General features: G+C 41.6%; 1 long non-coding RNA gene across 2 annotated transcripts; it reads left to right on the top strand.

Annotated features, from left to right (window-relative positions):
• The first annotated feature begins 3,880 nt into the window (after positions 1–3,880).
• LOC134210937 (uncharacterized) lies at positions 3,881–23,725 on the top strand. 2 transcript variants are annotated; one of them, XR_009978889.1, is made up of 3 exons: positions 3,881–4,068; positions 22,707–22,930; positions 23,556–23,725. It is a non-coding gene; the product is annotated as an uncharacterized LOC134210937 (long non-coding RNA). The 2 variants fall into 2 exon arrangements; XR_009978890.1 differs by lacking the exon at positions 3,881–4,068 and adding an exon at positions 13,345–13,456.
• The last annotated feature ends 1,487 nt before the right edge of the window (positions 23,726–25,212 follow it).

The following is a 25,212-nucleotide window of genomic DNA, read 5'->3' as shown; positions in this document are numbered from 1 at the left end:
AATTGAATTTACTTGCAGAAAATTAACCAAGCAACCGAAGCGACTTTATTTCGATATAAATCGAAAATATTCAGAATCAAAAGTTGGTTTTAGCAACGCAGCGATTTTATCACCTGTCAGTGATTGTCAAAATATGACTAGCACAGAATTACAGGAATTTGTGAAGTTGTTATGAATACCGATAGAAAGAGCAGGAAAGTGCTACGTGCTATCCGGGCTAAACCTTGTTTTGCAGAACACGTGAATTCTGTCTGGCCATAGCACAGGCGTCCTCACCTGTAACCCAGATTCCAAAAAAAATGAAATGCTTTATGTGCTGTGTATTATTTGTAGCAATTTCGTCCAATCCCTGATACGTTTCTGGATTTAGATTTTATCTGCTGCTGCCCCACACAATTATTGTCCTAATACACATCAGAATAGAAGCACCGGTGCATTATTACCTAGTGCATTCGGATTCGGCCCATGTAACCAAAAGTTCTTTTAGGAGTGCGTTTTTCGCTTAAGCAGCTCAATGAAGCTGATTAATCGAAATACGTACTCTTAAAGGAACTTTTGGTTACTTGGGGGGGTAGGTGGATAAATTTAATCATTACATGAAACATATCAGAAACCCCCGCTCTGACTCGTAGTTTGAAGTCTGGACAGAAGACTTCCACCACACTATCTACTTATGACAATTGACACTACTCGCAGATCGAATTGAACTGAATACGAATGATTGCCGATCCTTGATTGATCTGTTAACGAAAATTCTTTTTAGCAGTAGCAGTAGTTTAAAAAATGAAATCTAATATTCAAGTATTTGTACACATGAGCTACGTCAGAGAATATCAATCACGGATACTTTCGGAAACGAGGAAACCATGCGAATCACCATACAAAAATGCTGCCAAAGCTAGAGATAGTATCGTCCCGAAGAATACTTCAACATCCAAAACCTAAAATTAGAATACAGTTTGTTATTGATTTAAATAAATAATAAGGGTTATTTCAGATCTCATGCTCAAACTTAATTGTTGATAGAAAAATAAACAAAACAAACAAGTCGATTGATGTCATTGGTAACATGTGAAATCCACGTTTGCTTGGATGAAAATTACAGTTCAGTGTCGCAGAAGGTGTGTTGCAAGTTTGATTAAATTGTACCATTTCATAAAAATCATTACAAATCGACTTTATTTCGATTGAAATTCGCTGCCTTCGATAGCTGTGAGACACCCCTTGGATGTCTTCGCATTTTTTTTTTTGCAGCTCCCTTCACGGATGCGGAGGGCATCCACGAACTTGGCTTACTGCATGCCCCACACGTCGGCCTCTATTGAAAGAATTTAACTGATTTTTTATTTATATAAAATAAATAGTAATGAAATTTATATATTGTGTTTTTTCTTACAACAGTGACAAAAAATTACCAAATTGTCGTCTAATTAGTGAAAGATAAGACGTACGGTGCATAAATTTTTTATTCGTATCATAATATCGTTCAAATATTACAAACCATATTGTTTTCTTCTGAAACAGGGATTGTACATGAACCACATCGTATAGCATGTAGCGAAAATAATGTACTGAAAAATGGGCTTTTTTAAATAGTAATTATACTTAACCGCCTATTACCCCTATGGTCGTTTTTCCAATAACAGCATACCGTAACGCGATGACCATTTATGATGATGTCAGTTTATCTTACGTAAGTACAACAATCAAAACAGTAGGGATAATGTTATTTATAATCATGAATGATCTGAGAAATGTTACGTTTATGGTTCATGATTATGCGGGTATGTGTCGATTTACCTGAGTGTACAGTCGCCTCTCCACATCTCGATATTGAAGGGACCATCGAGATAAGGAGAGATCGAGGAATGGAAGGAAAATTGAAATGGGTACTAGATTGAAAAAAGCTCGTTGCTATGAAAAACGACAACAAAACAAATGTCATCTCTTGTTGTTCATGTGTTTGTTATTGTCCAAAAATCGTCTAGTAGCCTAGAAATATGAAATATCGACATAGGGAGAGAGAATCCTGAGCAAAATATGACCAGAACACATCGAGATAGAGAGATATCGAGATAGGGAGGTTATCGAGATGTAGAATGCCCAAATGTATGTAAATCTAAGGGACCGAGAAAACTATCGACATAAGGAGAGATATCGAGATATAGAACATCGAGATGTGGAGAGTCGACTGTATCTGGAAAAACAGGCAGATAAGTGAACGCACCAAAATACGAATTTTCAACTCTAACGTGAAATCTGTGCTGTTATACGCTAGCGAAACATGATGTGTATCAGTGGAGAACACTCAACGGCTGCAGGTGTTCATTAACAGATGCCTGCGGTATATAATTCGGGCCTGGTGGCCTCACAACTGGATCTCAAACAACGAGCTCCATCGTCGTTGTCACCAGAGGCCGATAGCAACAGAAATTCGGGATCGGAAGTGGGGCTGGGTCGGCCACCAAGGGGTGTCTCACATAGAATAAATTGAATTTATTTGCTGAAAATTAACCAAGCAACCAAAGCGACTTTATTTCGATGTAAATTAATTATTCAAAGATCTCAAAGCTGATTTTAGCAACCCATCGAATATACCATCTGTCAAATCAAAAAGTGACAGTGACCGTCGCTCAAATTTGTGGTACCGATGAAATGCATAGAACACCGTGTTTTCTATCATGGATTCTACCTGACGCATCATCAGCATGGGTTGCAACTTTCTATTTGCGAATGCCTCAATGGCACCGTGTACCAACTGTCGAGAGGCCAAGACTATCATATTGCCACCTTTCATCCAGAGTGCTAAGAAGTGTGATTCTAGATGTGTTAAACAGCCAGCGGACGCCGTATACTTTTAAGCCCATTCCCTCATACGTTGCAGTCAATCATCTGAGCTGCGCCCATACAGTTTCTTCCGCATGCACTTTAGAGCAGAAGCCACAGCGAACCATTCAGTAGCGCAATCAGATTAGTTTCTGCCTTGAGGTAATGGGATAAATTCAATCGCAACACGAAATGTATCAGGAATTACATTTTCTTTTTCTTAAAGAAAGGAATAATGAATAACATACGTATAACGAATGAAAAATATTTTTTTGTTTGAATTTATTATCTCCTTTTATAGTGATCAGAAATAAATAAGTTTGATTTGAACTCTTAATAAAATGAATTCTCACCAGCACCGTAGTTAAAGATCTGGACTTCCATCATATTACCTCCTGACGGAACTGATCCGATGAAGAACGATCATACCTCTTTGAGTAATACGAAAATGAAAAATATATCATCGAGTAGTAGCGAATTTGAACGTGGAAGTTTCCGCACAGGAACAACGTTAGAGCATACCAATTAAATTGTACTTATTATACGTCTAGTACTGTAATGATACGTCTCAAAAGTCTGATATTACGTTTGAGGCAACCGGTACAAAAGCTTGGTCTCTTAGAATATTGTTGAACACAATAAACGTTCAACACTATAGCCTCAGTAGGTTTTCCTTATAAATCTATTCAGCTCAAGATAGTGTCGTCTTCTGGATCGTCCTGTAACTATCTTCAACAACCAAAGCCTGAAATAAGAAAACAGTTTATCGGTAATTAATATAAATTAAAAATATTTATCTTCAGCAATCATTTTCCAACTTATTTGTTGATGGCAAAATAAACAAACAATTAATGCCATTGGTAACGCCCAAAATCCGCGCTTGCTACGACAAAAATTACAGTTCAGTGCTGTTGAAGGTGTGTTGCAATATTCATCAATTGGCCCATGTAATAAAAATCGACTTTATTTCGATTGAAATTCGCTGCCATCGTTAGCGGTGAGACACCCCTTGTCGGCCACACTCTACGTAGGGGCGGAAACGAAATATGTAAACAAGCATTAGACTGGAACCCAGCGGGACATCGCAGCAGAGACTCATGGCGGAGAAGCCTCAATAAAGAAATAAAAAAAGTCGACCGAAATCTAACCTGGCAACAGGTTAAAGCGATAGCCAGGCAACGCTCAGGATGGAGATCTTTCAAGTCGGCCCTTTGCACCACCGGAGGTGTACAGGATCCATAAGTAAGTAAAAAAATGTTGACGTACATATTTGCACGGCTTCTTATGGGAGCTCGTTCGAATGTAGTAGTGAAAGCTTTTTCGTCATACACGAAAGGCACGCACACAATATATGGATTTCCATACCGTAGTATTTATTTTCATTGCACTAAATCGATTCCCGCCATGATTTGACGTCGGTTTGTTTTCAGATTGAGCACTCACACACAAATATTATACACGGAAAATCAAACTTTTTTGAGTGTATTGAGTATGAGAAAAAGATGACTGTGAGAGAAAAATCTCGCAACAATCTCATAAAGTGCAAAAAGCGCAATACATATTGTACCTTAATTTGTTTTCATCGGGAAACGTTACTCGATTAAAGCAAAGTCCTATCCTTCCTTTGCACTTCAAAGAGAAAGATGAATAAACATCAGCAACCCTTATAGCCTATTCAGATTACACCATTTATCATATAATAAATCACGATATTTATTATGAATGGCTATTATGTGACTTTTTAGGGATAAAAGTACCATATGATCAACAGTGTAAACAATAGGAGGTCGTCAGTTGCATTCTAGCAAAAAATCAGCTTGAGGCCCATTCAAGACATTTTTACAACAGCAATCATTGCAATATTTCCATTATCAGGCGACAGGTGGTGTTGCTGCGTGTTTGTATCAATGTAATATTGCATATACACTAGTGACATCTGCTGCTTGATATCGTAAGCTTTCAATGTTCCTTCCACACACACGAGGTGGAGAACAGTCTTAAATAAATTGAAAGTATACAGCTAGAATTTAGTATGGAGGTACAATAAAATCTCTTTTATTGTTTGGAACTGTAAAACAAGTCGTGGGTACAAAAAATCTAAAAATTATTTGTTGCTTTTTGATCTAGCTTTTGTTGGTTGTTGTGCAGAGTTCTCACTTGGCACTAGTGGACACTCGCGTACCGACTTCGGAAGCTGAAAATTATCGCGGAACACAGCGTACATTCACGGACAGAATGGACGATTTATTGAACTAACATAGCTGAACGTATTTACACATAATGTTGATGGTCAAGTAAATAAAAACAAAGTACATGAAATAAACATAAACATCAACCGTGTTGCCAGAAGGGCCAAATTACATTTAGGGGTAGGAATCCATATTGTAAAACTAGCGGAACTTATAGTGAGGGTCAAACATTGTAATTTCCATCACTCCTCCTCAATGGTTAGTCACCTCACCTTGCTATGGTCGCTTACCGACCAACCCCAACTGTTCAGCAAATTGCCGATGCTTAACGAATCCCAACGGCTTCGTCAGTACATCAGCTGGCATCTGATCCGTTGGACAGTACTGCAGCACCACCTCACCGTTGTCGCAAAGATCTCGAACAAAATGGTGCTTGGTTTCGATATGCTTTGAGCGCTTGCTGGACCTCTCGGAACGGGCGAAGCTCAGGCATCCCTGATTATCTTCGTTTACCACTGTTGCTTCCACTTGTTCTTCACCAAAGTCTTTTAAAAGTCGCCTAAGCCACACTACTTCCTGGCACGCTTCGGCCAGAGCGACGTACTCCGCTTAAATCGTCGAAAGGGTCACACAACTTTGCCGACGACTGACGCAGCAAACTTCTCCTCCTGCGTAGAACACCACGTAGCCGGTTGTCGACTTCCGTGTGCTCGCATCTCCTGCCCAATCAGAATCCGAAAATGCCACCAACTCTTCTGTTTTCTTGATTCCAAGCCTCAACTTCCATTCTTTGGTACCTTTAAGGTACCGTACCACACGCTTTGCAGCTGTCCAGTCCGCTTCCATGGGGGCACTAAACTTCCGGCCAAGGATTCCCACACTGGTAGCTATATCCGGCCGCGCACACACCGCTACATAGAGAAGAGCACCAACCACGCTTCGATACTTCGTACCATCTTCGAACGGTTTGCTCTCAACCTCGTTCCTCAGATAGCCCTGATCCATGGGCGTTTTTGCCTCCTTCGCTTCGCTTAGGCCTACTCGTGCAACCAGCTTATCGATGTAGTTGGCCAGACTGACACAGAACGTGTCATCCTCCTTCTGTACTTCCAGACCTAGGAAGTGCTTCACATCGCCAAGATCGACAATCTCGAAATGCCGACTCAGCTGCTTCTGAACGCGGATAATCTCCGCCTCGCTCTCTGATCCGATGAGGAAATCATCGACATAAACGATCAGGTATACTCTGAGGCCATCCCTGGTTGCCACGAATAATCACGGATCCGCTGAACTTGCTTGGAATCCCATTTCCGTCAGAACACTGTTTAGCTTCCGGTTCCAACATCGAGCGGATTGTTCCAGTCCGTAAATACTTCTACGAAGCCGGCAAACGATCTCCTCCTTGCCGCATACTTCGTAGCCGGGTGGCTGGCGCATATAGAGCTCTTCCTCTATGTCTCCGTAGAGATACGCGGTGCGCACATCTAAATGCTTCAGCACCATCCTCTTCTTCGCCGCCATAGACAACAGGACCCGTAGTGTGACATGCTTGGTCACAGGGGCGAACACTTCGTTGTAATCGACTCCGTAGTATTGCGTGAACCCCTGGGCAACGATCCGCGCCTTGTAACGGACCACTTCGTTAGATTCGTTCATTTTGATTGTGTATACCCATCGGCTGCCTTCCACTTTCTTGCTCTTCGAAAGCAGTACTAACTCCCACGTCCCGTTTTGATTGTGCGACTGAATTTCGCTGTCCATCGCCGCCTTCCACGAATCTCGCTTTTGACTGGATACTGCTTGACGAAATGTCGTTGGTTCTTTCTCCTGCTGCCTGCCGACGCCTACTACATAATCCGACATTCGGCTGGGTAGCATTCCACGGGTGCGACGCCCTAATCTCCATGCACCGTTCACAACTTCTTCGTCATCTTCCTCCTGCTTCACAGCGAGGGGATCTTCGTCCGATTCAGCATCTTCTACATCAAAATAGTCCTCTTTTTCGCTTTCTTCACTCACTGTTTCTTCGCCGCAGGGGGCTGTTTCTTCTTCTGTATTTTCTTCTTCTCTTGTTTGCTGCTTCGATTGCACTACCGGAAGAGGCCACTCCTTGTCACTAATCGACGAACTTCCGATGGCAGCTGGATTCAACTCCACCCCGTGAGACGACCCGTTGTCCAGCTCCAAAAACCTTGCGTCGCGGCTGATCGTGACCTTGTCCGTAGACGTATCAACGAATCGGTAACCTTTATGGGCGTCAGAGTACCCGATGAACCGCAGCTTCCTCGCCTTGCTCTCAAACTTCCCGCGCTTAACGGCAGGAATATGTACAAAGGCCGGACAACCGTATACTTTTAAATGGCAAAGTACTGGTTGCCGCCCGTACCACTTTTCGTATGGAGTCTTGTCCACCGATCGCGACGGAAGACGGTTCTGCAAATAAGCGGCCGTTGACACGGCCTCGCCCCAGTACCGTTTGTGGAGACCGGCATCCAGGAGCATCGTCGTCGCCATTTCCTGTAGCGACCGATTCTTCCGCTCAGCTACACCGTTTTGCTGTGGTGTGTATGCTGTCGTATACTGCGCCTTGATTCCCTCCTTGACAAAGAAGTCGCCCAACTCCTCATTCACGTATTCGCCTCCGCCATCCGAGCGGATTATACGCGGCCTTCTGTTGAAAAGGTTCTCCACATACCGAACGTACTCCTTTACTTTCTCCGGCGCTTCTGACTTTTTCTCCAGATGATAAACGACGGTGAAGCGGCTGTAGTCGTCGATCATCGTCATGAGGAACCGCTTACCACCGGGTGTCGTCGTCCGCATTGGCCCGCACAGATCCGTGTGGACCAGATCTAACACTTGCGTCGACTTCCTCTCGGCTGATTTGGGAATTGGACTCCTCGCCAACTTTCCCTCCAGGCACGGCTCGCAGCATTCACGGATGCCACAGTCGGTAACGATCATACCGGTGCCTAACTTCTCCTCGCGAATTCTTCTAATCACATCCGAATGCCTATGTACGAAACGTCGGTGCGATTGATGCTGACAATTAGTAGTGTGTTTCTTACCTTGAGCTTTCTTTGATGATTCCATTAGCTTCGGCCGGTACAGACAGCCAGAGTGCTCTCCTACTACCGTCAATGAGCCGGTAGCATCACGGATGTCAACTCCGTTAGCACTGAAAACGAACGTGAAACCACTTGCGGTCTGCTTGTCCACTCGTCAACGATGGAGCATACAAAACGTCAACAAGCTTCACATCGACCGCATCACCGTTACCGTTAACACCGAGCACTGTCCCTTCACCATGGCCGACTGTCTTTGCTATTTTTCTATCAGCCAGGAAAACTTTCGGGCCGTTCTTCTTCTCCAGCGTCGAGAAAAACTTTCATCGCACGTCATATGACAACTAGCCCCACTGTCTATGAACCACGACCCGCGTGGAGCACTTCCGGCCATAAAGCACACACCACTGCTGTTTTTCTTCGCCTGCTTGACACTTTGTTTTTCTTCGGACCTCTTCTGTTTCTCGTCACTTTTCTTCTGCCGCGCTAGCGAATGGCAATCTCGCTGCATATGACCCAGGGGGGGAGTAAGCCTGTCATCCACGAACAAATCGAGCCTACCTAAGATGTATTATCCGGGCCTCGCCGCTTGGGAAAGGCGGGCCACCATGGGCCACCCCGCTTGGAAAGTGTAACATTTTTCGAACTGGAATCTTGTAGAATATTGATTAACCTACACTACTGCTGACTAACGAAAAAAATGTGGGATTGTTTATTTACATTTGCTTCATACTACATGCAGAGGAGGCGCGATGCACCGCATATTACCCCCCTGATGTGACCCGGCTTTCCACAATGGAAACACTTCCGCTCGTGTGCAACACCACTTTTCTTCCCCCGCATCGTCGAACTCTTCATCGCATTCACTGAACCGCCATTCTTCTCATGTCTTCGCTCATATTCGTCAAGCAGCTTCGACTTCACTAGCTGCATTGTTAGGTCCGTGTCCGGCCGACCCTCTAAGGCCGTCACTAACCCGCCATAAGAGTCCGGCAAACTCCGGAGAATCATGGCGATTCGCAGCGGCTCTTCCAAATTTTGTCCGGCTGCCGACAACCGGTCGTACAGCTCTTCAAGCTCTAAAAGGTGCTTCTCCACATCACCACCCTCACTCAAGTTCAACGAACACAATTTCTTCAGCAAAGAAACGCGGGAAGTCAGCGTTGACTTTTCGTGGTACGCACGCAACTGATCCCAAAAATCTTTCGCGGTTTTAGCACTTTTTACCAGGCTAAACTGGTTGTCTTCCACACACAAACCGATTGTAGCCCGGGCTTTTTGCTCATCTTTGTTCCACCGCGCAGTCACCGGCTCTGGTTTCGGATCGGATATCACATACCAGAGTTCTTCCCGCATGAGCAACATTTCCATGCGGAATTTCCAGCTCGCCCAATTATTGTTGTTGAGCTTTGCAAACGAAAGTTTGCCCAAATCCGCCATCTTCTCACAACACAAGATGCGCACTCGCGATGGAAAATCGAAGTTAACCGCGGGATCACTTTTTCTCGCAATTTTCACCTTCCAATCTTCGTTCTGGGCCAATAACCTGTTAGTTGTTGTGCAGAGTTCTCACTTGGCACTAGTGGACACTCGCGTACCGACTTCGGAAGCTGAAAATTATCGCGGAACACAGCGGACATTCACGGACAGAACCACCGATGCAAACTCGCGGTGGGTGGCTCACATTGTCTTCTCTTGAACCTCTGCCTATCATGTACTTCGTCTTCGACGTGTTGATGACTAGTCCGATCCGCTTAGCTTCCCTCTTCAGTCTGATGTAGGCTTCCTCCATCTTCTCGAAGTTACGTGCCATAATATCTATGTCGTCGGCGAAACCAAATAGCTGGACGGACTTATTGAAAATTGTACCACTCGTGTTAATCCCTGCTCTTCGTATTACCCCTTCCAAAGCGATGTTGAATAGCAAACACGAAAGACCATCACCTTGCCGTAACCCTCTGCGGGTTTCGAAGGGACTCGAGAATGCCCCTGAAACTCGAACTACGCACATCACCCGATCCATCGTCGCTTTGATCAACCGTGTCAGTTTATCCGGAAAACCGTGTTCGTGCATTAGCTGCCATAGCTGGTCCCGATCGATTGTATCATATGCGGCTTTGAAGTCGATGAATAGATGATGTGTGGGCACGTTGTATTCGCGGCATTTCTGCAGTACTTGGCGAATGGCGAACACCTGGTCCGTGGTGGAGCGTTCGCCCATAAAACCCGCCTGGTACTGCCCCACGAACTCCCTTGCAGTTGGTGCTAGTCGACGGCATAAAATTTGGGAGAGTACCTTGTAGGCGGCGTTCAGCAATGTGATTGCGCGGTAGTTGCTACAATCCAGCTTATCGCCCTTTTTGTAGATGGGACACCTTCCATCCACTCCTGCGGCAAAACTTTCTCCTCCCAAATCTTGGTAATGACCCAGTGCAGCGCTCTAGCCAGTGCCTCACCACCGTGTTTAAATAGCTCTCCTGGTAGTTGGTCAACCCCAGGGGCTTTGTTGTTCTTCAGCCGGCCAATCTCCTCCTGGATTTCCTGGAGATCCGGAGCCGGTAGAATTATGTCCTGCGCGCGTTCTCCCAGGTCCATCACCATACCGCCATCTTCGTCTGCCACATCGCCATTCAGGTGTTCTTCGTAGTGCTGCCGCCACCTTTGGATCACCTCACGCTCGTTCGTAAGAAGGTTCCCGTTTATGTCCTTACACATATCAGGCTGTGGCACGTGGCCCTTACGTGAACGGTTCATCTTCTCGCCAGAACTTTCGTGTGTTATTAGCGCGGTACAGTTGCTCCGTTTCTTCACGGTCTCGATCTTCCTGCTGGCGCTTTTTCCTCCGGAAAATCGAGTTTTGTCTGTTCCGCGCCTGTTTATATCGTGCCTCGTTCGCCCTCGTGCGGTGTTGCAGCAATCTCGCCCATGCTGCATTCTTCTCTTCCACTAACTGCTCACATTCGCCGTCATACCAGTCGTTTCTCTGATCCGGGGCACCGTGCCTAGTGCAGCGGTTGCGGTGCTACCAATGGCGGATCGAATATCTCTCCAGCCATCTTCAAGAGAAGCTGCGCCTAGCTGCTCTTCCGTTGGAAGTGCCACTTCCAGCTGCTGCGCGTATTCTTGGGCTAGTCTACCGTCTTGTAGCCGCCCAATGTTAAGCCGCGGCGTCCGACTTCGACGCGTGTTGTACACCGTCGAGAGTTTTGAGCGCAGGCATACTGCAACGAGGTAGTGGTCGGATTCAATATTCGCACTGCGGTAAGTGCGGACATTCGTGATGTCGGAGAAGAATTTACCGTTGATTAGAACGTGATCGATTTGGTTTTCCGTTTCTTGGTTAGGTGATCTCCATGTGGCCTTGTGGATATTTTTGCGGGGAAAGAAGGTGCTTCGGACTACCATTCCGCGGGAGGCTGCGAAGTTTATGCATCGTTGGCCGTTGTCATTCGATACGGTGTGCAGACTATCCGGTCCGATGACCGGTCTATACATTTCCTCCCTTCCTACCTGTGCGTTCATGTCACCGATGACGATTTTAACGTCCCGCAGTGGGCATCCATCGTATGTCTGCTCCAGCTGTGCGTAGAACGCTTCTTTCTCGTCGTCGGGTCTCCCTTCGTGTGGGCAGTGCACGTTGATGATGCTATAGTTGAAGAAACGGCCTTTAATCCTCAGCTTGCACATCCTTGCGTTGATTGGCTGCCACCCAGCACTATGAAGCCGGTTCCCAGCTCGTTGGTGGTGCCACAGCTTTGGTAGAAGGTAGCCGCTCGATGCCTGCTTTTCCACACTTTCTGTCCTGTCCAGCAAATCTCCTGCAGCGCCACGACGTCGAAGTTGCGGGGATGTAATTTATCGTAGATCATCCTGTCGCAACCTGCGAAACCTAGCGACTTGCAATTCCATGTTCCAAGCTTCCAATCGTGATCCTGTATTCGTCGCCTAGGTCTTTGCCGATTATATCGAGTCGCATTATCTCTTATATTGTTCGTAATGATTGGTTTTCTAGGCGGCTTATTGGGCCTGCGCAAACCTCCTGTCTCGTCGGAGGGCCGTCGTGTCAGGGCTGTTTAGCGTCCCACCTAACACCAGGACTTGGGCTAAAAAAAGATAAGCGCGACAATAAAACAAACGCACGGAAATTGATTTAGGTGCCTGCCAGAGTAGACGCGTCTACGCGACGCCGCGCGAAATTTGCACACAAAGGAATAACAATCAATAATAAGGAGCTGTCAAATCGTATGGACGCTTCGCTTCGCTTCGCACTTCGCGTGTACTCTGGCCGCACCCTTAGGGTGAAGCCAGAGTAAACGCGACGTGCGATGCGACGCGATGCGACGCGACGCGACGCGACAGTGCAATTTGACAGCCTGTTGATAATGATTGTTATTCTTTTACGTGAGTCGCGTCGCGTCGCATCGCACGTCGCGTTTACTCTGGCGGGCACCTTAGAGTGCGGTGCTGCAAATAGTTCATTGTGACATTTGCTACACCCGGGCAAAGCTGGGTTTCTTTCGCTAGTGTTACAATAAATTGTATTGTTTCTCTATATGTAATATTTTTTATCCGGGTATATAGGCCTTTTCACAGGCCCGCAAACCCGAAGCTGTCACTTTCATAGGAGAGCTGTCAATTGACGATAAAATAACCTGTTTTTAAACGTCTCGTGAAAAGGCCTATTATTTGGGTGAACCGAAGCGTGCACGCCATTTAGCCATTAAGGCTGCCTTACACCTCGGGAAAATTTTCCGCCGGAATTTGATCCCCGTGTATTTTAAAGGGGGCCGGGATTTTTATTTTCCGTGCCCAAATCCCGAAAACATCGCATATGCAAAAATGCATGGGGAAAAAATCCGCGGACCAAATTCCCGAGGTGTGAGGCTACCTTTAGGGTCTTGCCGACATTTCTCACCAACCCGAACGCACGGTTCGTGGTTGCAAACAATCCCATTTGATTTTCCCATGACAGCAAACTGAGTAAAAGTGTGAGTGAAATGTGCGTGTGCGTACACGCTCGCAGAAAGCCTACACAGAAAAAACAAACATTGTTCTAATAATTATTTTGCCTTTTTGATTTAAAAAGCGTTTGATTTTGTTTGAAATAAAAGTAGGATTGATTAACGCAAAAATTATCCTTTAACATTGAAAGTGTTTCGAAACAAATCATTTTGCATAAATAAAAGTTTTTCCTTTTAACGCAAACATTGTAAAACCGTTGAACCATCCATTTAGAATTACTCTTCTTTTTTTGCCGGTGTCAGTTACTGTGCGTGATTTCTTGCTGACGGATTGAGCCGACCTTTCATCAACCGTAAATGAATTGGACTTCTGGAATAAAGTTTGCCTGCTGACACCGCCAATTTCAACAACAAGGTAATTTATTAGCTCATTATAAATACTGCATCTTGATTTATTTGCGACTTTGCCGATATAATATACATATTAGATCTGTTCAAATTTCAAAAAGTTTTTTAAAGTCGACCGGTCAACTGGTATTCACAATTATTATGGTAAGATAGACCTCTGGTGAAAATTTAAGCTCATTCGGTTAAAATTTAGGTGTGCTTCAAATCAATTTAGTGTTTTTGACATGTTTTCGCTCTTGAAAAAATCATAACTCAGAGTAGAATGATTGAAATGCTTTGCAACAACCTCTAAATGAAAGCTATGCCCTTCCTCGACCACTTTCTAGAACATTGTTTAACAATTGGAGGAGATCTTGTATGTGTTTCAACTGATTTCCTCCATCAAGATTCCAATAAATCGATATTTTTCGTTGAATTTTTGCTTATACAATCTACATCCAGATTTATTTTTGGGCCAAGTTACTCGGGAAGTTGCAGTCTCACATTCGCTTTAGCTCAGTCATGTATAAAATCTCATTAAGTTACCAAGAAAAAAATGTTAAAAAATTAATTAGTCGATTCATAGTTTAATTTGCTCCATTGGGTGGCATACCACAAAGACACGAACGACGGCAAACTTTTGAAAATGCAATCTTCACTTGAGAAAATGCAATCATTGTTGCCTTGGTAGAATGTAGTTCTAAGACCGCATCTTACATCAACGCCTAGTATGTCTGGTTTAGGCGGTAGGATGCTCGGCTGACAATCAAAATGTTCGGATATTGACTCGCGCGAATCGAACTAAATTGTTTTGCAGTTTGCTTAATTGCGGGAACATTTTTACGTGACACATTATAATTTGTGCAAGTTGTGACAAAACTGTTACAGTGTTATTGAATGTAATTGAACAATTTAGTGATGTGCATCTGTCGTTACCGCAAAATGCAAAAACTCGTAAAGAATACCTTCAGCTTTATATAATTTTAAGAAAGCGTATGTTCGAAGTTAGTTGGATATATTTATTCATCTCGCATCTGCCTCGTCTATTCTGGAGCAATATATGATTCCTCTAGTAAAAGCATTCTCTTTGTATATTATATCTATTAGAATCGCATCCCGCAACTGGAACATTGGTAACGGTAATTTATTAGGTGTATTTAAAACTATAGAAGCTCAACCTAAAGAACCCTCAATTTTTCCATGGATTCTGATCGCCATGATATTTGAATTAGCGGGATTTTCAAATTTCCGATCCAAAATTTCTTAAACCTCGTTGTTTGGAATATTTCTTTATGGAATTCAAGCGTTTCAGAGTTGTTGCTTAATAAGTTAAATGAAACAAATCCTTTATTTTATTGTTTAGTCCTTGTTTATTTTTTGATAATTAACAACTATTATTTGGTATTTTAAATAATCACAGTAGAACATGTACTCAACAAAGAGAAAAATCGTAGGTATTAGTTAACAATTTAAATAGAACATAAAATTCAACATCAAAAAACTATAACTTAAAATAAGAGAGCGAACAAAAGTTGAAATAAACAAAAAATAATAATAAAATATACACTGCCTAAACGATTCTCATCTGATCAATAATGGCCTTTTTAGACAGCTTTGGGATCTTTTTACGGTTGTTAAACACGTTTGATAATACCGCTTGCTTCTGCGCTTCGTTCTTCGTGGCAAAATCTTTAAATTTTTGTCCTAAAGCAACTGCTCGTTCCGCGGAATCATTGACGACTGCTAATGTGGAACACATATTCCTCGCTTCAATGAAACATTCATCGGTTGCCCATTCGGATGGATCCTGCCTCAATAGTGTATCTAAGGGAATACCCAGCACTTCAAAGAATATTTTAGACTTCTGGCTGACATAGTCTGACAAATCTCCACAAATTGTTTTTGTCCGGTCGGGTATAGTGTTGCGTGAAAGGTTTTTGATCATTTTTCGCTTAACGTCGTTCGGAACTTCATTGTCGAAAAATGCGAAGCATACGTTTTGTTCATTAAGATAATCCAAATGACGCAACAGCTTTGACTCGGCGGCCGATGCTATTTCCTTGTCAATTTCTTTATACTTTTCTAGTGAATTCAACAGCATAAAGTCGTTCCTTGGGGCGATGATTGCAAAATGTGCCGAATACCAACCGTGTAAATATATTTTAATAATAAACTGGCACATTCTCTCCAAGCCCCTCTGCTCTTCTGCTTTAAGCGCGAATTGTCCTCTATACAAATAAATCTTCAAACTGTAAATTGCTCTAGCCATCCACCGGGCACGGTGCATTGCTCCTACAATAGCACATTAGATCAGTATTAGAATTTAAGTTTTCTGAAAACAAGTTATTAGCTTACCGGGAGGCTTTACTTTGATCTTCACACCTTGGTACTCGTCAACGCCCAACAGCAAGAGTACAAACAGCAGTAATTCTTTATAATCCGCGCGTGAATATACTATATCTAGCAGACGAGCAGCTTTCTCGTGGAAAATTATTTTTTCATTATCTGAGAAAAAACAGTCGGCTGCTTCATATTCACTATTATCAATACTTCTCCAGGATTTTTGAAATTTTTTAAACAAATTGACCTCCGGACCAGTTGATTTTTCATTCATTGCTGTTTTAAATGCAGACTCCAGAATAAGTTCGTGGATGTGGTGGCGGCATGGAAAATGGAGTAAATTGCGATTTAGTTTTTTCTCTAGAAGAACAACTGCACCATTATGAACTCCTGAGTTTGATGCAGTTGTGTCATAAGCTATTGCTTTTATATCAGCTGTTATATTCCATTTTTCAAGTTCGTCAAAAACACTATCCGCAATATTCTTCCCTGAACCACTTTCAATGCTTGGAATCCCAAGGAGCTGTTCATTTCCGTTACCTGAGACTGTAATGGCCAGTCGTTCTTCTGGTTTCTCGCTAGCCCAAGTAGCACAGATTGTCACAATTGAATTACGGTGATCGATATGCGACAAAATTGTATGTGAAATTTTAATAACTGTAACTGTATTTGTAACACTAGTGCAACCAAAAAAGCGCAAAAAATTGAGCTACTATGTAACTAACTATACGGTCTCACATTAAGTTGCACTGTAATCAATCCGTAACATTTCCATGTTACAGTAACTGAAACATTCAGGTCTTGATTGCCACTTTGTAACTATTTAGTGACTTCTACTTGTCAACATTTTATTTGTTGTCATGAAACTTTGTTATGTATTTAATAAGAAAATAAAACAAATCTGGTCACAATGTCACTGAAATTGAATGTCAGTAATCAGAAAGTTGAAGACATGAATCTAAAATAACAAATGGTAAATGTTTATATGCGAAGTGATATTTTTATTTGATATTAGCAGAGATTAATGTGCGGAATGGAATTTTTGGTGAAACCTATCATTTTAGCTAGCTAAAAATCTCGCGCCCTCGGTTAAACCAACTTTTAGGTTTTATCATTTATAGTAACATGAATGCATTTTTGTGCTTAAATAAGTAACAATAACAGTAAAGAAAAAAAAATGTCTCCATTATTAAATCTCTAAATCTCGAATTTGAAATTAAACGTAGATTCATAGAAACAGCCTTTTTCTTATTTATTATATCAATCTTTTACCAAAAACATATTATATAGGCATATTTCCGAGCATATTTCATCAAACGACCGCATACATGATAGTTCAAAAGATTTGATAACTTATGTAATTTTTCATTGTACTGATCTTTGAATTTGGATAATGCTTCTGCCTTACGTGAAAGTTCGTGTATGGTTCAATCGTTTCTTGCTAATATGCATCTCTATATTTGTTTGTTACTTTTCATACTGTCAATTCCAAAACATGACCCTTATGGAAGCCGTAGATTTATCAACATCTTTCAAAAGCAGTTGTTCAACGAACACTTCATAGTTAGATAATTATTAATTTTTAAATGACATAATTTTAGCATCACTTATGCACACCTTTGGGTTTCGTTTTCCTTTATAAATAGGAATGGAATTTTTATCCACTGGTAATATCATAGGAAGATCGATACAAAAATTCTGCCGGATAAGTATTTTCCCACATTTTATAAAACAAGCACTTGGTCGAAAAGGAGCATCTAATCATTAATGCACTGTTGTTGTTCTTGGTTCAAAAAGTTATGGAAAAACAGCTATGTGAAAAAAAAACTATACAAATTTCCGAGATATTATTTTTCAAAGAAGCAAAAGTCGACTTTTCTCGGAAAGGTATTAGGCAGTAGATAGACTTTAACTTGAGGTAACTGTAACTGTATTGAGTTAACACTCAAGTACGTTCGACCTACCTTATTTTATAAAACTAATGCCTGTTAAGACAAATCATAGTTTTGTCAAATTGCTGTGCACTAAACAATATTAAACTAGACCAGCGGTTCTCAACCTGGGGTACATGTACCCCCGGGGGTACCTTCGCTGGCTTCAGGAGGTACCTCGGACAAAAATGCGTAATGGCGGATGTATTACAATTCCATGAAAACTTATTGAAAAAAAATTAAAATTTCTTATTCCAAAACTTTGTGTTATACATAATATGAAATGGCTGTCAGTAGTTCAAAGACGTTTGAATCCTGTCTACCCCAAGCAGAGCAGTGTATGAAAGGCTGTGGGACAAAAAATCATGAGGACAAAACGTCAAATGAACAAATTTTGAATAACTTCTATGTAATCTGACCTGATCGAGACAAAATATTGAATAATATGCTTCCAAACTAAAATAAAAAATCTAAGGGTTCGGAAGCCTCCAGTTGAATGACATGTATGCTTTTTTCCCGGAAGGCTCAGTAGCTTCGTTGCAAGAAGCTTGGAAGTCTCCTTCGAAAAGGCTCCTTGCGAAACAACTCAGAAGCCTCGTTACTTTACTTATATACCAATACTTCGGAATACATCTTTCCAGGGGCTTGGAGGCTCGTAAGCCTAGTTTAAAAAAGCTCGGAAGCCTCCTTTCAAGAGGCTCGGAAGCCCCCTTTCAAGAGGCTCGGAAGCCTCCGTTCAAGAGGCTCGGAAGCCTCCTTTCAAGAGGCTCAGGCCTCCTTTCAAGAGGCTCAGAAGCCTCCTTTCAAGAGGCTCAGAAGCCTCCTTTCAAGAGGCTTGGAAGCCTCCTTTCAAGAGGCTTGGAAGCCTCCTTTCAAGAGGCTTGGAAGCCTCCTTTCAAGAGGCTTGGAAGCCTCCTTTCAAGAGGCTTGGAAGCCTCCTTTCAAGAGGCTTGGAAACCTCCTTTCAAGAGGCTCGGAAGCCTCCTTTCAAGAGGCTCGGAAGCCTCCTTTCAAGAGGCTCGGAAGCCTCCTTTCAAGAGGCTCGGAAGCCTCCTTTCAAGAGGCTCGGAAGCCTCCTTTCAAGAGGCTTCAGAAGCCTCCTTTCAAGAGCTCAGAGCCTCCTTTCAAGAGGCTCAGAAGCCTCCTTTCAAGAGGCTCAGAAGCCTCCTTTCAAGAGGCTCAGAGCCTCCTTTCAAGAGGCTCAGAAGCCTCCTTTCAAGAGGCTCAAGCCTCCTTTCAAGAGGCTCAGGAAGCCTCCTTTCAAGAGGCTCAGAAGCCTCCTTTCAAGAGCTCAGGCCTCCCTTTCAAGAGGCTCAAGCCTCCTTTCAAGAGGCTCAGAAGCCTCCTTTCAAGAGGCTCAGAAGCCTCCTTTCAAGAGCTCAGGAAGCCTCCTTTCAAGAGGCTCAGGAAGCCTCCTTTCAAGAGGCTCAGAAGCCTCCTTTCAAGAGGCTCAGGCCTCCTTTCAAGAGGCTCAGAAGCCTCCTTTCAAGAAGCTCGAAAGCCTCCCTTTCAAGAGGCTCAAGCCTCCTTTCAAGAGGCTCAGGAAGCCTCCTTTCAAGAGGCTCAGAGCCTCCTTTCAAGAGGCTCAGAAGCCTCCTTTCAAGAGGCTCAGAGCCTCCTTTCAAGAGGCTCAAGCCTCCTTTCAAGAGGCTCAGAAGCCTCCTTTCAAGAGGCTCGGAAGCCTCCTTTCAAGAGGCTCGGAAGCCTCCTTTCAAGAGGCTCGGAAGCCTCCTTTCAAGAGGCTCGGAAGCCTCCTTTCAAGAGGCTCGGAAGCCTCCTTTCAAGAGGCTCGGAAGCTTCCTTTCAAGAGGCTTGGAAGCCTCCTTCAAAGATGCTTGGAAGCCTCTTTTCAAGATGCTCGGAAGCCCCAATGATCCATCGGAGACTCGGAAACTCCCTATCAAGAGGCTCGTAAGTCGTAGTCCTAGTTTCAGGATGCTTGGAAGCTTCCTTACTAGAGGCTCGGAAGCCTCCAAAGGTCTTGTGGAAAGCTTGACGTATAAAATCAATTTGAATCAGAAAAGTTTCACGGAATAATGAAAACTCTAGTTTTCTTTTACTTTTGTGGTTTGTTTGTTTATTCTTATTATAATTTGTGGTTTGTTTTTAATATATCTTATGAGATACGATTATTTTCATTTACAGCGAAAAAAATAGGGGGTACTTCAATGAAAGCATAAGTTTGAAGGGGTACCTTTCAAGAAAAAGGTTGAGAACCGCTGAACTAGACGATAATTTTTAGTACTGTAAACGATAATACCGAAATTCGTTTTTCTAACGTGCAAATGAAATTTTTCAGTATACAACGATTTCCGATATGGACAAAATCTTTTCACATGCAGTGTTGATCATATAAATAGAGCTTTACAAATCCGTTACATACGAGTTACAAGTAACCTATCATTTTTACAAATCATGAACAAGTTACATTGCAACTAGTACGTCTGCGAAGATTAGTTACTAGTAACAATATTTTTTTTGCAACACTGATGTGACTCAGCTCAACATTGAATTTAGTTACATTGTAATTTGCTTCCATAGCTATTGATGTTGCAGGGTAACTTGCTTCGTTTGACGTTTGGCAACTTTTGGAATAATTCGCATTGTTTTTTTATTTTAATTATTAAATTCATGTCCAAATTAGTGAATATACAAAAAAGTATGCATGTGCAGTATCTCTGCATCAAGATTATAATTCGGCACCAGACATCAATGGAGTTAGGAATTCTAATCAGGATGGAGGCTCCCCCATTATATATCATGATATTATTGTGTTGTTTTTGTTACTTGGCATCTACTATCCAGATGGTCTTTCGGTAACTAATTAAAAACTTTATTGTGACTTGAGTGCTTATGACAGTTCAATGTTATGGTTACAATTCAATAACCCTGTAACTGCTTAAAAACTGATAACACATTTAGTTTCAAGATGACTGAAAAATTACCCAAATGCAATCAACCGTGACTTGGAAGGTTTCAAGCATCCTAAATCCAACCATTATGTAACCTTTCATTTATTTTTTATATTTAAGAGTTGTTACAAGTGCTACTTGGGAGGACCCTTTAATAACTGTTTAGTATCAATGTGTACTACTAAGGCATCGCCTGAAACAAATTTTTCCTTTTGTGTGTTATGTACGGTCTTGCGGCTCTACAACGGTTTATATTAACAACTTGCTTTCAATATGTTTAACAAACATAATAATTACCACAACACGATGTCTGCGAACTGAGGAGTGACTGGTGGAGAAACGATCGGTATCAAGGCCTAGGTCATTTACACTAGCTGTCAGGAGAGCTGCTGCTGCACTATCGGACACCATAGTTCTGTCTAGAACTGACATTGTTCCATCGCTCCATGGAAATAATTTCATCTTCTTGGGACGTGGTGCCACAAATTCATCGCCCGATACATCTTCAACTTTCGCGTCATCATCTGATTCATATTTTACTGGATTTACTATAAACGTTACACGTAATACAATTAAAGGTTTGTTAACAAGATTTCACTATATTTATATATCTTACGGAAATCGTTGCGTTCAACTATCCTTTTTACAGACTCCGCCTTCGGTGGTACCAACGGTTGACAAGTTCGGTTACTAATATCGAAGACAATTCTTATTTTTCCTTTTATAATTCATTTGGATTTTCTCCAGTCTCCATAAAGTCTTCTTACTTTCTCTCAGATATGCCACGAACGCTGAGCTTGAATATATTTGGCATTACATGTTTCAGTAAGTAATTTCCCAACACTTTTGCAGCTTTGTGCGACGCTTTTCTTCTCATTCCGCAGATAATAAAAAAACACTTGAAGTACCTACACTTCTTGTTGTAGGTAGCCCGATCCTGTTGGGGTTGTTATTAACCAAACCAACGCCAGGCACTTGGACACTTTTAGAAACCTCCATTTTCCTTGAAAAATGTTTAATGACAATTCGGAATCTGTTACCAGGCATACTAAGATTTTACACTGTGTTGCTAAACATTAATTACACTATGTTGTTCTAAACTAAATGGAAATACAGATAGTGGATCTTGTGTCCTAATTCATTTTATGAATATAACATTAGGTACATTATAACATAAGTCTCAATATTCCATATTCCATAATGGACACATTGCACATCACCAAATTGCTCAATTACATTCGGTAACAGTTTTGTCACAACTTGCACAAATTATAATGTGCCACGTAAAAATGTCCCCCCAATTAAGCAAACTGCAAAAAAAATTAGTTCTATTCGCGCGAGTCAATATCCGAACATTTTGATTGTCAGCCGAGCACCCTACCGCCTGAACCAAACACGCTAGGTGTTGATGTAAGACGCTGTCATAGAACTACATTCTACCAAGGCAACAATGATTGCATTTTCTCAAGTGCAAAATAATTGATGATGATCATTGAAAAGCAATGGCAACTTGTTGAAAAAAAAAGTTTGCCCTCGTTCGTGTCTTTGTGGTATGCCACCCAATGGAGCAAATTAAACTATGAATCGACTAATTAATTTTTAACATTTTTTTCTTGGTAACTAAATGAGATTTTATACATGACTGAGCTAAAGCGAATGTGAGACTGCAACTTCCCGAGTAACTTGGCCCAAAAATAAATCTGGATGTAGATTGTATAAGCAAAAATTCAACGAAAAATATCGATTTATTGGAATCTTGATGGAGGAAATCAGTTGAAACACATACAAGATCTCCTCCAATTGTTAAACAATGTTCTAGAAAGTGGTCGAGGAAGGGCATAGCTTTCATTTAGAGGTTGTTGCAAAGCATTTCAATCATTCTACTCTGAGTTATGATTTTTTCAAGAGCGAAAACATGTCAAAAACACTAAATTGATTTGAAGCACACCTAAATTTTAACCGAATGAGCTTAAATTTTCACCAGAGGTCTATCTTACCATAATAATTGTGAATACCAGTTGACCGGTCGACTTTAAAAAACTTTTTGAAATTTGAACAGATCTAATACATATGTTACGAACGTTTTCTTTTCTAGGTTCTACCTCAGGATTCTACGATCACCGATCATCGGATTTAAAAATGCTTCATAAAAGAGTGCGTTTTAATTGGAAACAGTAAATATAAACTTTTGCCGGTAAAAGAGATATCGCATGTTTTTAGGATTAGTTCCCCAAGAGGAAATTCCTTCCCTGGGACAGCCCAGCTCCATTCATTTATGCCGAAAAATTCGTCGACTGCCATCACACGGATTGACGCCAGGTAGGTCATATATATTTTAAACAGCGTATAAAAAATAACAATTCCTACGACCAAATGAAACAGTAGACCGGTGTGCTACTTTGCACAAAACGGTTCCCTGAATTACGTGGATCTAAGTGGCACCTTAGGGTGAAATCAGGAGTGATTCAGTTTGATTCTAAATTTTCGACCACTATTCTAGTTTGCATCTGGAGCAAAATAGAACAAACTCGCTGGTTTCCCCAGCAGTGTTCTATTCATGTTTTTCAAATTTTCAATTAATTGAAATTATTATGTTACTGCCAAGAAAGGCGCCGGAATTGCAAAGTGGATTGATCCGTAGATAAAATGACGCATCCATACACCAAAACAATTGAAAAATATTTGAATCTCGTGATTCAATCGTGGTTCAAATCTGCAGAAAATAGAACGGAGCGTTATACCAGTTTTATTTTTTTGACAGTTGATTGGTATAAAAACTGAATCTAGAACAGCTGCTGGGAAATTCAATGTTTCAGATTCATATTCAAACTGACAGCCCCGAACGATTTGAATCACTGCTGATTTTACTCTTAGTTGGTTTAAATTAGGACACACCTTGGTTCAAATCATGAAATTTAAATAAGTTTTTTATTTGTATTTACAGATAAACTGAATGATTTAATGTCCCTGACCAGCAATAATCCATGCCACAATGTCAAGATGACGACGATATGCACCCTTGTGGGCGTTGCTGCACCAGTAGCTCGCCGGATTTAACCAAAGATTGTAGTGTGACATCTCCGATAACCCATGTTAAATAAAAGAAATATAATGTTTAAGTAATAAAAGAAAAACTGAACTATACAATTGATTGAATTAGAAAGGGAAAAGATGAGTAAATGCTAAAGGAAGGGGGTTTCTATTTCGGGGAATTCGAAGTTTCATTTCTGGATGAAAATATTCTATACTCTAGTTTTGCATAATGTGACTTTTTTTTTATTTGACAGATGTAAAGTTTTATTTTGAATGTCCAAGCTTTTGATTTCAGGGCAGCATGCGATTTTTGAAGCATGGGTGTAATAAAAGTTTTCATACTTTTATTTTGAACAGAAGCAACTCTCTACGAAAAAGAACCAACGCAACTTTTTATTTTAACCACCGATTTTCTTAATTTTATTATTGATTTTTCTTTCTGTGTAAAGGGTCAAACACAATGGATACAATTAATTGCATATTATTCGGCAACTCGGCCGTACGAAAACCATTTTTTTGTTAAATATCTTGGCTGTGCATATGCACAGCACATGTTTCGAAATGGACAAATTTATATGAAATTTGCGAAAAAGAATTCACGTGTCTTGGAGGGACTCGAACCCTCAACCTCCTACTCTCTAGATAGGCGTGATGATTAGTTATAAATTTTATGAATGTCTGCTATTCATGTTTATCGATAGGCCATATGAAATGCATTACTAATCAATATTGCTTTTTGCATTGAATCTTTTCGTTTCGTCACTGAAACCATTGACACTTGTCTTCAGCGACTGCTTCCGCGATAGAGCATTTGCACATTTCATTCACTCATACATCTATATTGCTGTCAAAATGTACATTTGACAATTAAATTTTCAGCTAAAAGCTCTATTTTTTGACACCGGTGCACTCACACAGCCAATCGACATCAGTTGTCAAAAAATCAGGAGTACCAACTTAACCAGTATCTCCTTGTCGCCGAGTCTGGCGCTGAGTGCTCGGCGCGGAAACCCAAAGGTGGGAATAAAATTTTGGGGCTTATGCGCAATAATCCAATTTATGTATAGCGCTTATACATTTGTTATGTGATGTACACATGAAATGCATTAATATTATGCTATTGCAAATATCTATATAGGCCACACATAGAGCTTATATAGATTTTTTTGGCAGTGTACACAACAAGACCACTTAAAGGCCACGTTTGCGGAAAAGCCATCAGAATCCGAGTATCAACCTCCACTGCGGTTAGCTCTCTCTTGCAAATTGAATATTTTTCGGATGCTTTATTTGTCCAACCTCCATATGTGCTTTACTGTTGTATATCCACAGTCAAGCGAGTGCACATTGTTTATTAAACGAGAGGATCGCACTCCATGCCGCTCAGCAACGGGCTGGTATAGAATGCGAATCAATCGCACTCTGCTGTGCCATAGGCTTGCTTGGCTAAAGCATTTGATGAGTTTGATTGCCTTACGTAAGCGGTCGCGTGTACTCAGACAACTAATGACGGTGGAAGACCGACACTTGATTACAATTAATTGCATATTATTCGGCAACTCGGCCGT

This window comes from Armigeres subalbatus, chromosome 2 (genome assembly GCF_024139115.2).
Source record: "Armigeres subalbatus isolate Guangzhou_Male chromosome 2, GZ_Asu_2, whole genome shotgun sequence".
In the NCBI taxonomy this organism is placed as follows: Eukaryota; Metazoa; Arthropoda; class Insecta; order Diptera; family Culicidae; genus Armigeres; species Armigeres subalbatus.
Note: the sequence above shows the minus strand (reverse complement) of the source record. Positions and strands in the feature narration are given on the sequence as shown.